General features: G+C 35.3%; 1 protein-coding gene across 5 annotated transcripts in view; it reads left to right on the plus strand.

Moving 5' to 3' along the window:
- Positions 1–17,495, plus strand: part of LOC109446690 (bile acid receptor-like) — a 57,735-nt gene that overhangs the window by 26,589 nt on the left and 13,651 nt on the right. The window contains exon 1 of one of the 5 annotated variants that reach the window (XM_074319065.2): positions 14,722–14,887. The exons of the other annotated variants lie outside the window; for them this stretch is intronic. The gene's annotated coding sequence lies outside the window, so the exon portion shown is untranslated. Of the gene's footprint in view, positions 1–14,721; positions 14,888–17,495 lie in introns of those variants that run through there. 5 annotated transcript variants of the gene reach the window in all.

Genomic DNA, 17,495 nt, shown 5'->3' on the forward strand with positions numbered 1-17,495 from the left:
AGAGAGAGAGAGAGAATCTCTGGAGATCTGGGCAGTGTTGGGACTAGGGTGAGGCAAGAGGGATGCCCAGACCATAAACTTCAAGGAACCACTCACTCATTCTTAGGTTCTTGCTTGACCCTGAGAGTGAGGGTCTCCTTACATTTTGTGCCCTGGGTATCTCACTTCCCTCACCCTAGTCCTGGCTCTGGATCTGCAAAGTGTCCCCCTAAATTCTTCGGCCAAGTACCGATTAGCACAAGCGTTTGAGGAAATTGCCTGAGGCTGGGGACAGAGCCACCTAAAAGATTAGAAGGAACCATGCTCAACAGTGCTGGGTCAGAGATGAAGGGGTTTATTACCCTCTGCACCAGCAGTACCCAGAGTGTCAGCGCATTTATGCTGATTCTCCAATCCTCAATTCCCACAAGGTGACGTAAAGAGGGCAAGATGACACCAGCACATGTAGTGGGTTCTGATAGGAGAGAAACCTGGAACTTAAGGAATATGAACCATTTCTAATGAATGGTAAGAAGCCTGCCTTTTGCTCTGCAGAGAGATACTATCTTATCCTTGAGGGCCATTTGCTAATCAAACATCTTTGAAAAGATAGTATGAACCAAGGGAAGTAAGTGCATTGCTTGAAAGATGTGCAAAAATGTGAGAGACCCTTGGGAGAATCGCCTCTCAACCACTACCTTCTGGCATGCCTCCCCCACCGCCCTACCTTCTAAAAACATTCGGATTAAAAACACATTTTTAAACTAGCGCTGGCCGAATAAAGCGGTGGTCACCGTTTACGCTCACTCGAAGACAGCACAGCCCTTTCTTGACACATTTGTGTTTGTGTAACCTCTACAAGAATTTTGGAAAAATATTGACCTACTTATCATTTTAAAGCTGTTGTCTATGATTTTTCACCATAAATATAAATATATTTATTTTTTGATAAAATTAGGTAGGAAGTAGTAAACATTTTATGAGAACTGACAAACAAATATTTAATTATATGATTTGATAAATTTGGTTTGAACACTTAATTGAAAAAAGTGCATCATTTATCTGTAGGTTGTAGTGTATCTCAAAAAAATTCGGGAGTCTCACAAATATTCCATTTATATATTATATGTAAATAGAATATACAGATATATATATATATATATATATATATATATATATATATATATAATATGTACAAATACATATAACATATATTAAATGTATATTCCATTTTTATTTAAAAGAACAGTTTTCACTAATTTATAGTGCTTCACCTGTTCTGAATTCAGAATATTCCAGTGAGGGTCAAAGTACCCAATCTCTAATTCCAAGTCTTACTAAGAAAGATAGGGAGCCTACCAGTTTGTGTGCTTTGATTTATTGTTAAGGGAGATTTCTCCAAAACTAGTATTTTCATTTATGCTTTTGTTTGATGCTCTGGAAGTATAATTCAGAGAAAAGTACCATGGTGAGATGGGTTGGATAACAGATATGTATTTCATTCATACACAGATCAATGGTAAAAAAAATGCTTCTTGAAGATCTAGAAATTGACTTCTGAAAACGTCCTAGAATGACGTAAGGATGTTTTCATGCATTTTCAGGAGTACCGGTGACCTAGTCTGGAAACCACTGATTTACTCTGTACCCTCAGGGACATCCTTTCTTTTGTGAACAAACTCTTTGGCTGCCTGAATTCGTCAAACATATTTTTCATCTTCCTCCCTTTTTTGAAGCTTGGCTTTCCCTTGATAGTAATATCAGGTCCTTTGAACACTCTGAGGAGGTGGCTGCCAGCCACTATGGAAAACAGTATGGTAGTTCCTCAAAAAAATTAAAAACAGAACTACCGTATGATCCAGCAATTCCACTTCTGGGTATTCATCTGAAGCATATAAAAACACTAACTCAAAAAGGTGTCTGCACCCCCACGTTCATTGTAGTATTACCTACAATAGTCAAGATATGGAAACAACCTATGTGTCCGTCAATGGATGAATGGTGAAGAAGTAGTACATTGTGGTAAAGAAGAAGTGGAATATTATTCAGCCATAAAAAAGAATTAAATCTTCCATTGGTGACAACTTAGATGGAATTTGAGGCATTATGCTAAGTGAAATAAGTCAGACAGAGAAAGACTAATACCATATGATCTCTCTTATATGTGGAATCTAAAAAATCAAAAACAAAACCCCTAAGCCCATAAATACAGAGAATAGATTGGTGGTTACCAGAGGTGGGGAGGAATGGGTGAAGTTGGTCAAAGGGCACAAATTTTCAGTTATAAAATGAGTCCTGGGGATGTACTGTACAGCATGACAACTATAGTTAATAGTACTGTATTATATATTTGAATGCTGCTAGGAGAGTAGATCTCGAGGGTTCTCATGATAAGAAAAAAAATTGTAACTATGTGGTGATGGATGTTGACTGGATTATTGTGGTCATCATTTTGCAATGTATACCTGTATTGAATCATTATGTTGTACATCTGAAACTGACATAGTGTTGTATGTCAATTATATCGCAATAATAATAATAAAAAAGAAACATAAAAAAAGAGGTGGCTGCTCTCTCTTGGTCTTCAACTTTTTCATAGCTTAGGATATGAGGCATCACATCTGATTACTGATCTGATACTTTCATTCTTGCATCTTTGCCTGAGATCCTTCAAGGCCTAAATCAAATGTCTCTCATCCTTCAGATCTCAACTCAAACCATCCTTCATCAGGGAAGCCTTTGGAAACCTCTCAGTTTGGTTGGGTTTCCTCTGTTACGTATTGTCATAAAATTGCATTCTTTCAGAACGTTTATTTCATTTATAATGATGTGTTCATTATTATGAGGATGATTATGAGATTACTTTCTGTTTCCCCACAAGACGGCAATCTCCATGAGAAAAGAGATAGCTTGTTTTTGCTACCACTGATCTTTAGCACCTGCAGAGTGCCTGACAAATAGTAGCAATATCAATAAATATTGTAGAGAATGAATGATGTCCTCTGGTCCTCCTGACCAAATTCCATCAGCTTGAATTTGAAAGCTCCTCAGTTTGATTTTGATGGTTAGCCGGACTTGGGGATCATGGCTGCAACTACCTTATATGTGATAGAGTGTCCTGCTTACTATCCTGGGCTGAGCTGGCAGGTGGAAATATGACAGAAGAAAAGCTGGCTACTATTTATTAAGTGCTGTGCTGTGTCCACAAGGTTCTTAGTTGGTAGCTATCAAAACAAATTCTGGGTGGTTTGAATGGAGAATCATTTATTTCAAGGACCTTGGTTTGCCGACAGAATCATTAGGAAGACTGGAGAATCAGGTTCAGAGTTGTGCAACCAGGAACAATGTTCAAAATCCTGTTGCAGAACTTGTCCAGTGAGCACATTGCAACAACTGTCCTTATCACTAGATGCTTCAGCTTGCTCTGCAGACAGTGTTTGAATACCTCTGCTGCAGTTGCTCCAGAACTTATGTCAGTTGTAGCCACTACCACAGAGAGAATTCTGTGCAGTCTTTGCTATTGAGCAGAGTTGGGGTGGGGCTAATGGCTCATCAGTTGAACCTTTGTTTTAGCTGCAAGGGATGATGGAAAGGCACTTTTAGTTTCCATGGTGGAAGTTGGGCAATGCCTTACTAAGAATCATAAACAGGAAATGTTATAAACAGCATAAAGTTGCAGATACCAGGTGGCTAGAAAGAATGATAAATGTCATCTACAAATGCTTATTGTGGGCTATGCTAATTATGTATTTATTCCCTTACTATATTCTCATAATTATTTGTTTTCATAGCACTTATCACGTTCTTCCCTTGTAGTAATTACTTACATACACATCCTATTCCCCATCTAAAAAGGAATTATGTTGTATTTATCTTTGCATTCCTCTAGTAGTCAGTGAAGTGCTTAGTTTATAGTCAGGTGGCAAGAGGTTTGGGGTATTCATTAATATTTGTCAAGAACCTTCCACTAAAGAGTGCTGCGAATGGCTGTAAATTGAACTTAATTAGTGATTAGACGGGCTGCTATCTAAAATATTCTAATCTGAAAATTCTTTGATTTAGAGTTCTCATGTAATCTTTAATACTCAAGGCCCGATACTATACTATCAATTTTATAATCTTGAAATTCTGAAGATTAAATGATCATTGTAGTGAATGTTTCTAGAACAATTCCCTCTCTGACACTTTAGTTCCACCAGCCATCAGTGATTAGAATTACATTAATTTTCACTGAAACAACTATTTACACTGTGTCTTCCTCCTCTATCACGTTGGCTCTTTTTAGGCTGGAGAGAATAGATCAGTTGTTCGCTCTAATTTTCAGTGTTTAACTACAGTTTGATAAAATACTTAAACATGGGTGCCAAGTGAAAAATGGGGTTGCTAAAGGTTAATGTTTTCGTGCTTTTAATAACTATTAGCACCACTTCTGCATATTGTCAAAATGATACAGTTCATTCCAGCAGGACTCAGAAGAGCAGCTAACAAAGAATTATTTGATTTAGTCAAAAAAACAAGAAAGAGCCACTATCCTCTTCCATAGATAACTTTAAAAATACTCATTCTAACTCTGGCATTAATATAAAGAGAAGTGCCAAGTAGCCATAAACACTACATCAAAAATGGGAATAATTTTTTATCCTACAGTTAAAGCCTGATGGGTCAGTGCCCCATTACACAAAACAGACTGATGATGACAAAAAGAGAATGCACAAATCATGTGCATTTCTAAAATATTATGCCAAACATAATACTGAGTAAGGGAACGGGGAAGTATAATAAAATAAGTCTTAGAGTATTTAATTCTATATTTTAAGATGCATGTATATAAAATATCAGACGGTCTAAAACCAACAGGGAAATTTCCAGGTAAAGAGTGTCATAAATTGTGACTCCTAAATTCTCCCTGATACTGTTCAGTTCTTTCATTCATACAAAGGAGATTTACCTGGCTATTTAAAATGGGTGATTTTTCTTCCCCTTCAGAATAAGGACCCGTAACAGGTGGCTCCTAGATCTTTGTCATTTTGGAGAAAAAGTAATATTTTTCTCTACAGATTTTCACTGGTATTATAGAAAATATTGGTTAGTAGTATTTTCTAAATTCTCTAGATAGAAAATTTGTAACCAAAACACTTTGGAAAATGTTCTTGCCCTTGAAATGGAGATTGTTATAAGATTTAATTTCCTCACGGTTATCTTATTCATATGATTTTTAAAAATGTGTAATATTCTGAAAAAGCTGGATGAAGAAACTTCATAAAATGTTATTTAATGTTAATTAGAAGCCATAAGCTTGTGAAGTTGTTTCTTTATAAACCAGTGCTAATCAGCAAGATTTCAAAAATCTATTAAGTATAAATTATAAATAGGTAGTAATATCCCTGCGATTATCTACAGATTTCTGTATTCTGAAAGGTCTGTGTTACATTAATGTACTAGAAACAACATAAAAACGAAGAGGAAAATGTTTTAGAAAAAGTATCAACTTTGGGGTTCAACAAGAATCTATTAAGTATTTCTTATATGCAAATTAGTTTATTAAGCACCATGGAAATAAAAATGAACATGATCTCTGCTTATAAGGTATACATGATTAATTCATCAGATAAACATGAATGAAAACAATTGTAGTCCAGGGAGATAAAAAGCACTAAGAGATGTCTAAACAAAGTGTCAACTACTAGTGCTCAGTTTTCCTCCTACGAAATGAGAATACATAATTCTTTTTTTTATTTTTTATTTTTTTATTAGTTTCAGGTGCACAAGACAAAGCAAAACTTAGACGTTTATCATTTACATCCCTCACACTGTGTGAACCCCCCTCCCCCATCCACCATCCCCCCATACGTTCCCAAAACCTCTCACCTTCCCCTTATCCCCACCCCCCCGCCCCTCTAGCAACCCTCTGTTTTTCCTCCATGTTTCCAAAACTGTCTCTGACTAGTTCATTCACTTATTCTTTTCTTTAGATTCCGCATATAAGTGAGATCATATGGTATTTGTCTTTCTCTTTCTGACTTATTTCACTTAACATAATGTTCTCTAGGTCCATCCATGTTGTTGCAAATGGTAAGATTTCTTTCTTCTTTATGGCTGCGTAATACTCCATTGTATAAATATACCACAGTTTCTTAATCCAGTCATCTACTGATGGGCATTTCGGTTGTTTCCAGGTCTTGGCTATTGTGTATAGTGCTGCAATAAACATAGGAGTGCATAAAGATTTTTGAATTGGAGATTTGGATTTCTCCGGATAGATACCTAGGAGTGGGATTGCTGGATCATAAGGTAGTTCCATTTTCAGATTTTTGAGATACCTCCAAACTGTTTTCCATAGTGGCTGCACCAATCTGCATTCCCACCAACAGTGCACCAGCGTTCCCTTTTCTCCGCATCCACGCCAGCACTTGTTGTTTGTTGATTTATTGATGATAGCCATCCTGACTGGGGTGAGGTGGTATCTCATTGTGGTTTTTATTTGCATTTCTCTAATGGTTAGTGAGGTTGAACATTTCTTCATATGTCTGTTTGCCATCTGTGTGTCCTTTTTAGAAAAATGTCTCTTCATGTCCTCTGCCCATTTTTTAATTGGGTTGTTTGTTTTTTTGGAGTTGAGTGAGTTTTTTATAAATTTGTGATATTAACCCCTTATCAGATATATCATTGGCAAATATCTTTTCCCAATCAGTAGGATCCCTTTTTGTTTTATTGATGGTTTCCTTGGCTGTGAAAAAGCTTTTTAGTTTGATGTAGTCCCACATGTTTATTTTTTCTCTTACTTCCCTCGCGCGAGGGGATATATCAGTAAAAATCTTACTCCGGGTAATGTCTGTGAAGTTTCTTCCTATATTTTCTTCTAGGAATTTTATGGTTTCAGATCTTACATTTAAATCTTTAAGCCATTTTGAATTTATTTTTGTATGTGGTGTAAGGAGGTGATCCAGCTTCATCTTTTTGCATGTGTCTGTCCAAGTTTCCCAGCACCATTTATTGAATAGACTGTCTTTACCCCACCGTACATTCTTGCTTCCATTGTCATAGATTAAATGGCCATATAGGCATGGATTTATTTCTGGACTCTCTATTGTGTTCCATTGATCTATGGGTCTGTTTTTATGCCAGTACCATGCTGTTTTGATAACTGTAGCCTTGTAGTATAATTTGAAGTCAGGTATTGTTATACCTCCCACTTTATTCTTATTTCTCAAGATTGTTGAAGATATCCGGGGTCTTTTGTTATGCCATATAAATTTTAGGATTATATGTTCTATTTCTGTGAAAAATGTCGTTGGTAGTTTGATAGGAATTGCGTTGAATATATATATTGCCTTAGGCAGTATGGACATTTTAACTATATTAATTCTTCCTATCCATGAACATGGTATGTGTTTCCACCTATTTGTATCTTCTTTCATTTCTTTCTTCAGTGTCTTATAATTTTCTGAGTACAGATCTTTTACTTCTTTGGTTAAATTTATTCCCAGGTATTTTATAGTCTTTGGAGCAATTGTAAATGGAATTGTTTTTTTAATTTCTCCTTCTGATGTTTTATTATTTGTATATACAAATGCAACTGATTTCTGAATATTAATTTTGTATCCTGCTACTTTACTAAATTCATCTATCAGCTCTAATAGTTTCTTGGTGGAGTCTTTAGGGTTCTCTAAATATAGTATCATGTCATCTGCATATAATGACAATTTTACAAACTCCTTACTGATTTGCATGCCTTTTATTTCTTTTTCTTGTCTGATTTCTGTGGCTAGAACTTCCAGCACTATGTTGAATAGAAGTGGAGAAAGTGGGCAGCCTTGCCTTGTTCCTGATTTTAAGGGGAATGGTTTTAATTTTTCCCCATTGAGTATGATGTTAGCTGTGGGTCTATCATATATGGCCTTTATTATGTTGAGATATGATCCCTCTATTCCCACTTTCTTAAGGGTTTTTATCATGAATGGCTGCTGAGAGAATACATAATTCTTGAATTTAAAACAGCAGTTGTAAGATAATGAACTCCGTAAGTAAGTATTCTGGTTTTCTTGAATGCCAGAGGCGTTACTTTATTACATCTTTATTTTTAATCTCTGGATAGTTAGCTCAGTTGGTGAGCATAGCAGCCATTCATTCTTCATTCATTCGTTCATGAAATACTTACTGAGTGTCTATTACGAGGTCCTGTGATGGGCCCTGGGAACACAAAAGTGAAGAAGGCAGCTGCAGACCAAAAAGTCTAACTGAAGAGTAATGAATAAAAGATCGTGGATTGAATCACCCTATGAGCCTTTTCCTGCTCCACAGCTGTCGATTGACTCCTTTAGCCAGCAAACTACAATGATGAGCTAGAAAAGAAGCTCAAAGAACATGCTCAATAGATGATCAGTCATTAGCATCATTTGTGTGTATAAAGCTTATATCTCCTCATTATCTCTCTAAACTAGGAACATTCTCAACTGTATAAAATATGAAGCCTTGGAGCGAAAGTATTACAAGAGCGGAGCATATTTTCATACAAATCACTTAAAACTTTGTGGCATTTTCATTAAATCCCAGTAGAACAATCTTTTAGCATTGAATATTTAAATCTAAATTTGTTTGTGGAAACACAAACTGATAGTTTTGCTTGTGCAATCTCATAAGTATATCTTAAACTAAGAAATAGATCTTACATTACCTCCCACACTCTTTCTCACACAGTCAGCTACAAATTAAATGGACTAGAAAATAATGCCTTTAAAGGTGGTTTGATTACATAGGAATCCAATTTTGTAATTTATAGACAAATAAGTGGCTGACAATTCTGCTTTTCACATCAGTGGATAAAAGTATTGTTAAAATAATAACTCTTGTATAAAAGAATTCAGATAACTCTGCCAAGAGAAATGCTCTTGGTCTTCAGGATTCCTTCATAATAAATGGAAAACAACAACAAAATAACTAGGATACTCCTATAATTAGTTGCAGTGGCTTTTAAAGAACTTTACTTTGCCCAGATCCTATTTTTGTTTAAATTTTGTTTGACAAGTGTTTTATAAATGATTAGAGGAGGTGGTTTCTGTTTCATTAATGAAGCTGATAATGGTTAATTACTAAAATGGAGTAAACAGTTCAAAACCAGATCAAGAATGAAAAGCCAATTATGTGGAAATGATCCAGCTGTACCAAATATGATTTCCTTTTACTATTAAAAACCTCAAAAATGTTTTAAAATACTTGAGAAAAAACAACTAAACTGTCTATCTTGCAACTTTATTTCTTACTGTTTTGTTTAGGATGGAAAGCTACATCTTGTTTAGTTTTCAAATTCAATGAAACAGCTCCAAAACACAAAATGGAATTCACTTGATCCTAACATAAAACGAAAATCAGTACAACTTTAGGAGATATTTTTTCGGTTGCTTAATATGAACTCCAACTATAGAGACTGGCTTTTCTTGTTTTTAAAATGAGCTGAGATTCGTAAAATCAACCATTTTAAAGGTAACATTTCAATGGTATTTAGCACATTCACAGTGTTGTATAACTATCACCTCTATCTAGTCCCAAAACGTTTTCATCATGCCGAAAGGAAAGCCCATACCCATTAAACTATTACTTCCCACATACCCTACCCCAGCTTGAGGCAACCACCAATGTGTGTTCTGTCTCTCTATTCTGGATAGTTCATATAAATAGAATCATACAATATGTGACCTTTTGTGTCTACCCTCTTTTGCTTAACAATGTTTTTGACGTTCATCCACCTTGTAGCATATATTCGTATTTCTTTTCTTTTTATGGTTTAATAATATTTCATTGTATGTTTATACCACAATTTGTTTACCATTCATCTATTGATGGACATTTATATTGTTTCCATCTTTTGGCTAAAGTGAATAGTGCTGCTATGGATACGTATTTGTTTGAGTACCTGTTTTTCCATTCTTTTGGGTATGTACTTAGTAGAATTGCTTGGTCATATAGTCATTCTATGTTTAACTTTTTGAGGAATCACCAAATGATTTTCCATAATACTAAACTATTTTACTTCCCATCAGCAATGTGGGAGGGTTCTAATTTCTCTACATGCTTGCCAACACACACACACACACACACACACACACACACACACACCAAACACAACCCCCGCACACACGTATATATTTGGATTATAGCTATTCTAAGGGGTGTGAACTCGTACCTCATTATGGTTTGCGTTTCCAAGTGCCCATGGATGTCTAGCATCTTTTCATGGGTTTGTTGCCCATTTGTCTATATTCTCTAGAGAAATGTCTGTTGAAGTCCTTTGACCATTGTTTTAATGAGATGTTTTGTCTTTTTGTTGTTGAGTTGTAAGAGTTCTTTATATATTCTGAATAGGAGACGATCATCAGATATATGACATGCAAATATTTTCTGCCATTCTGTAGATTTTCTTTTCACCTTCTTGGTAATGTTCTTTTTTTTTTTTCTTAAGGATTTTATTGGGGAAGGGGAACAGGAGTTTATTGGGGAACAGTGTGTACTTCCAGGACTTTTTTCCAAGTCAAGTTGTTATCCTTTCAGTCTTAGTTGTGGAGGGCACAGCTCAGCTCCAGGTCCAATTGCCATTGCTAGTTGCAGGGGGTGCAGCCCACCATCCCTTGGGAGAGTCGAACTGGCAACCTTGTGGTTGAGAGCCCACTGGCCCATGTGGGAATCGAACCGGCAGCCTTTGGAGTTAGGAGCATGGAGCTCTAACCGCCTGAGCCACCGGGCCGGCCCCTTTGGTAATGTTCTTTGATGCACAAAAGTGTTCAATTTTCACAAAGTCCAATTTATCTATTAATATATTCTTTTGTTACTCATACTTTAGGCGTCACATTTCAGAAACCACTCCCAAATCCAAGATCATAAGATTTTACCTCTACACAACTAGACTGAGAAACAACGGCTTGAACTGGACTGGGGGGGGGGGGGGGGGCAGGCGGAACAAGGGGAAAAAAGAATGTACCGCTATGTTTTCTTGCAAGAGTTTTGTTGTGTTCGCTCCTACGTTTAGGTCATTGAACCATTTTGAGTTAATTTTTTCATATGGTGTGAGATAAGGGTCCATCTTAGTTTTGCATGAGGATATCTAGTTGTCTCAGCAATAATTGTTGAAGAGATTATTCTTTCCTCCATAGGGTGTCCTGATCATAAATTCCTAACTGGGCAGGTCATGGTGGATAGTCATGCCCTAGGCCTATATCTTCTTTCGTGAAAGAATTTTAAGCCAGCCCTGACCATTGTTCTGGTGAATCTAGGTTAACACACCTTTGAAATGCCAGAAGTAATTAACTTTTCCAGACCTCTCAAAAACATACATTCAAGAGAGCACATAATCTTGTTAACTATCCTGTAATCCAGTCCCCGCCTTGCTTTCTCCCACCTTAATGGAAACTCCGTAAATTCCCTCAATTCCAAGTGCATAAAAGAAACTGCAAACTGTCATTCTCTGGAGCATTTAAGATCTCTCTTCCTGGCACTGTCATCGGTTTGGCTCCAACAAAACCTTATAAAAATTTTCTACAGGTTTGGACGTTTGTATGTCAACATACTTTAAGACTCAGTTTAAGTGAAATCTCACTCCACAAGTCTTCACCCACCTCCCCAGGTCAAGTGTACCTCCTCTCTGATTCCTCAGAAACGAATGCATAACTTTATTGCCTTTTCAGGGACTTTCTGAGGATCAAATTATATGTCAGGATTCAATCAGAGAAGCAGAACCAGGGCCTTTAAGGGATTTACTACAAGGAATTAGTTGATGCAACTGTGGAGGCTGCCTAAGCAAGTCCAAAGTCCATAGCAGGTGGGCAGAAAGGGAAGCCCACAAGCCGGCTAGAACCCATGGGCATGGGTTGTTCAACGTCTTCTTGTCCATTCCCTTTCCTCTCCACATTGTTAGTCTTCCCTCTTCACTATAATTATTCCCATCATCTGACAAACATAGTTTACCACTTCATGTTAAGACAACAACAACATGGGCGGCCAGTTAGCTCAGTTGGTTAGAGCGTGAGCTCGGAACAACAGTGTTGCCAGTTCGACTCCCACATGGGCCAGTGAGCTGCGCCCTCCGCAACTAGATTGACGACAACGAGCGGCTGCTGAGCTTCCGGAGGGGCAGCTGGATGGCTCAGTTGGTCAGAGCGCGAGCTCTCAACAACAAGGTTGCTGGTTTGATTCCTGCATCGCATGAACAGCAACTGGACGTGGAACTGAGCAAACAACAAAACAAAATCTTACAACCTTACAACCCAGTCGAGATACCATCCCATTTCTCTGCTCCCTTTCACAGATGAACTTTTAGCCAAATGAATAGAAAATATTTCTAGCTGTTGTGTTTTGCTACCACATCTCCCATCCACTCTTCAGTCCTCTGTAATCTGGTTTTCCTCTCACATCATTAAAGCTGTCCTTGTCAAGGTCATCATGGCGGGCACTTTTGATTGCCTAAACCTTCCCTATCGACCCTCCCAACTGTACAACAAAGTGGGTTAGATTTGTAACTCTTTAGGTTATTTGTTACTGATAATATAGCAATGTTAATATTTATTTTAAATGGTATGTATCTATATAGGCTAACTGTATTGAGTGACAGTATAAAAAGAATAAACCTCAAGTGATTTCTCCATTTATGCTTATTAAAGGCTATCAGTGAACTCTGTGGTTACAAATAGAACGCTCAGGTGACAGTAGCCTATGTAAAACTTTTAAAATATGTTCTGCTTTCCCTATTTTAAAATATTAACATATATTTGCACATATCTTTAAGTACCTTGGAATGAGTAGTATGCTAATGTCACAGTAAATCAAAGGTATTATTGTAAACCGGGGAAGTACATGTAAAAAATTACAGCTATAAAGTTCTGAATGCATTATTCTTTGTGATTTTAAACAAGGAAGGTGATTGCCAATGAATTGTAATATCTCAGCTATAATCAGGGTGGGATGGAGGGTACGAGTGGTCAAGATGATAGGACATAGTGAAAAATTTGAATCAGTGCTCATTTGAATACAGAAACTTATCATTCTGTTTATCAGTAGAGGTTAAACTTGGGAATTATCTAATAGTAAAAGTAGTTTATAAACTGTCCCTGATATTTGTATACTAATAATGAAAGGGCAGAAGTTCTTTTAAAAATGTCTTCTCTTAAGAAACAAATGTTCCGGATAAATATTTAGAACTTAAGCATTGCTTTTAAAAAATATCAAGTACTATATGTTTGCTTTACTATTTTTCAATGTAAAGTTGCCAGTAGAGGGTCACTTCTCTTAAGATACAATCTGGAGCCTGGCTTTGGAATATTTTAGAATCAACATAAAAGAATTATAATCCTGTGATTTCTGTTCTTTAGTTCACTGATTAAAATTCATACATACAGGGCTTATTATTTAAAAAAAGTAAACAAAATTCTATGTGACGTGACTTGCAGATTTTACCATAAATTCTGCCCTGTAGTAGATGAGGACCTTTGAAGAATTCAGCACTAATGTAGTGGTTGTGAATTCTGGATGGAGTAGGAACTGGATGTGGACAAAGATCAGGTGCCCGGAACGTAGAGGTGTGTAGAAGCTGTGCCTTGTTAATTTGACAGTAGAGCTGGGCAGGACTGAGAACAGAGCCTAGAGTCAGATAAAACAAGTGAGTCCCTCACCTTCTCCCTCATCCCCACCCTCCTCCCATCTAGCAACCCTCAGTTTTTTCTCTATATCTGAGACTGTTTTGACATGTATATATATATGTCAAATATATATATATTATATATATATATATATATATATATATATATATATATATATATATAATATATATTTATTTATAGGATGTGGAGTACAGCATAAGGAATAGAGTCAGTGGAACTGTAACAGCTATATACAATGTCAGAGTAGGGTAGTAGGTTAGGGGAGGGTGGTTATCACTTTGTGAGGGGTATAAATGTCTAACTATTACATTGTTTTGTACATGTGAAACTAATAAAACAAACAAACAAAAAAACAAGTGAGTCATCAGGTCAGAGGAGGTGGGACCAGGAGAATAGGAGTTTAGTGGTGGAACATGTTTATAACCTTGCCTCCTTAGAAATGCCGTAAAGGGATAAGACTATGAGCCTGGTATCCAACAGACTTTATGTACGTGACATTAAAAAAAAATTATAATGAAGTTATTTATATATCCTGTTCAGCTGTTTGATTTCCTTTTCTCTTTTTTTTTCCGCTTGGATTTTCATTGAGTTTATCTCTGCTACTGACTAGCTATGACAATTTGGACAAGTAGTTTCTATTTGTATTGCATTTTTCTCTTGGCCAAAAAATGAGAGGGTTGGACTAGGTGACTTGTACACATCTAACATTGTACCAACTATGAATTATTATTGATGTTTCTAATTGTTTTAGCAAATTATTTTTGTTTTTTTGGTAGGTAATGAATGCAAAGTTGAACTATTACAGCGCCTGTATTTGCGGAGTTAAGGAGGGTATTTTTTCTTCCTGTATATATTACTTAGTAGTTTGTAGAGCCCCACTGTTTTGTAACCAAAATGGGAGAATGTCAAATTCAATCAAGAAAACAAAACATTTATTAAGTAAACAATAATGAGCTCTGGGAGAGTGTGACCTGAAGGTCCCAAAGGCCACAAGGCCTGATGATCTGGTTATTATTGATTTATGTCAGCTTGTAACTGCCCTTGTGTTGACCCAAGAGAGGATTGTGTGGGAAGTTTGTCTCTGAGACAGAGCTGAAGCATTGCTCTGCAGTGTCTGGAGCCTAAGCTTATGATGAGTGCCCCTCTCCATCCGTGATAAACCAGGAAAAGGCAGTTTGCTCCAGCTGGAAAGTTAAAATCATTGCTGAATCTGTCTCTATTCATTCTGTGAGGAAAAAGACAATCGCTAGTAATAGCATTTAACTGTGAGTATTTTGTCTTTCCTAAACTAATATGCTGTCTAATTTAAATATGAATGTTAATTTTGTTGGCAAAATTGTTAAAATTATTTACTTTAAACAATTATTAAACATTTTACAGTTTAATAATGTTTTTGAGATTGTTAGTTTCCACTATCATTAATTTAATTTTTGCCAAGTGAATAAGCCAATTGCTGTTACTAAGATAGTCAAGCTATAAAAAGCTTTGAAAATAAGAAACTTACTTAAGTAAATTACACAGTAATTTGGTTCTCTTTTAAAGGCAATTTTGGACTGTAGTTGGACTTGATATTTGATGTAATAAGTCATTTTATAATGATGTTCATTGTTATATGCGTATTTTAAAAACAAAACTTGTTTTTAAATCAAGAACTTATTGATAAAATATATTGTTTTTTTAAACAATAGGTTATACTGTAAATTCAAGGCAACTTGAAGTATATTCTGGTAAAGGTATAGTAGTCAGGGAATTATACTTCCAGTGAAAAGGAATATGGAAATTATTCCAGATTATGGAAATAGACACAAAATCTATTTCTACATTTCTGAAGTATATAAAATATTAATTTCATAGTCATGAACTTTTAAACTTATATATTTTCTCTATTTTTCTTAAGCTGTGAAAATTACTTGACATACTATAAATTGAATCGTTTTTCATTTAAAACTGTATACAGAGTTGTATGAGTCCATGTATATGAAATGTCTAGGATAGGCAATCCATAGAAACAGAAAGTTGATTAGTGGTTGCCTGTGATTAGGGGGAGAAGGGAATGGGAAATGACTAATTATGGGCTTGGGATTTCATTTTGGGGTGATGAAAATGCTCTGGAATTAGATGGTGGTGGTAGTTGCACACTGTGGATATTCTAAAAACCGTTGAATTTTACATTTTAAAAGAATAAATTTTATGTTATATAAAGTACATCCCAATAAAGCTGTATAATAAAACTATATGTGAGGACTTCACAGTGTAAAATATTCCCTGTATTCTTTTTCATTAAAATTTATTGAGGTGACAATGGTCAACAAAACTACATAGGTTTCAAGTGTACTGTTCCATAATACACTGTCTATAGTCATATACTGCATTGTGTTCACCCCCTAGAGTCAGTTTGCCTTCCATCACCATATATTTGACCTCCTTTACCCTCTTCCACCATTTCCCTATATTCTATAGTCAAAGGATAGATCCTTATAAAGGAATGAAGAAGCCTTAATTTGTCTTGTTATTCAAATATATTCTTTTCATTTTCCATGGTTCCAATAAGCTCAGAGAATTTTGGCTCAAAGAAGCCCTACCATGAAAAACCGTTTTATAATTATGTATCACATAGCACTATCATTCATTTTTTTAGTAAAGGCTACTTTGAACATTAAAATGTTTTTCTTGTGAAGCAATGAACTTTGCAGTTATATCAATTTTAAGGAAAGCATTATTCATGATTCAAACGACATGTATTGAAAGAGTGAAAATGTAAAAACTAAAATTGTTTAACATATAGATGTAGTTATCAGGAATCAATATTTTTTCTGTTAAAGTTCTAGATATATGAAGATTTACTAAGAGCAATTTATGGTTAAGGTAGAGGAGATGCAAATTTGTTTATGCAATTAAGCATGTTTTCAGTAGAACAGCTATTATAATCTGTGAAAAATAGTTTTTTATAAACTTATATTTGCTAAAGGAAAAATATATAGATTTTGTCTATGCTAAATTGATCCTCTTGATAAAAGCTCCTCTCTTAACTAAGTTATTTTTGTTTTCAATAAATATTTACTAGAAAAGATAACAAAACAGAATCATTCCAGGCCCATTGTAACTTTTCTCTTTACTTCAACAGGACAGACAGTTTTTGATTACATACCTCTCTCGATGTTATTAATAATTTACTTAAATATTTTAAAACTAATTTTATGAATATATTTGAAAGTTCTTTATTATGCATACCAAATTATAATACTTCTATTAAACATTTAAGTATGAAGAAAAATTTAATTAGTGAAAAATTTTATGGAGAAAATAATGCAACTATTACTATGAGCATATAAAAGAGATAAATATTTCATAATTTAAAAGCTATAGTTTTTTTAAATCAGAGGCTTATTTATGAATATGTTCCATATATACCCTGGAATATAACTAGTCCACAAACTGATAAAAACAGGTCTGCTTTAGAAAATATTTTTAGGCATTTATTTATCAGTATTGGAAAGAATTGGTGTTAAAACATTGTTATTTATGATATGAACCCTATTATAAGATACTTATGTGTGTGTTTGCAAGGATATTGCCAGTTTTCATGTGTTACCTTTGGTTTGTTCTATATTATTTCTCAAATAAACTCTCATTCAGTCAAGGCTATATCTAAGCAGTACCAAACACTTTTTAATTTTCTTCTGCAGATATTTAATATTATCTGAAACCTAATGGGAAACGCAGAATTTTGAAAGGTGAATACCAACTTCAAGTTTTCACATTCATTAGTAATTTTTTAGAATCTAACTGGGACTTAAAAAAGAAGTTTGGAAATAACTAAACAGGACTATTGCTAAAAAGTATCACACAAATTAAACCAATAGCATTCAGAAT

This window comes from Rhinolophus sinicus, chromosome 7 (genome assembly GCF_057876585.1).
Source record: "Rhinolophus sinicus isolate RSI-liver-muscle chromosome 7, RSI-T2T, whole genome shotgun sequence".
Lineage (NCBI taxonomy): Eukaryota > Metazoa > Chordata > Mammalia > Chiroptera > Rhinolophidae > Rhinolophus > Rhinolophus sinicus.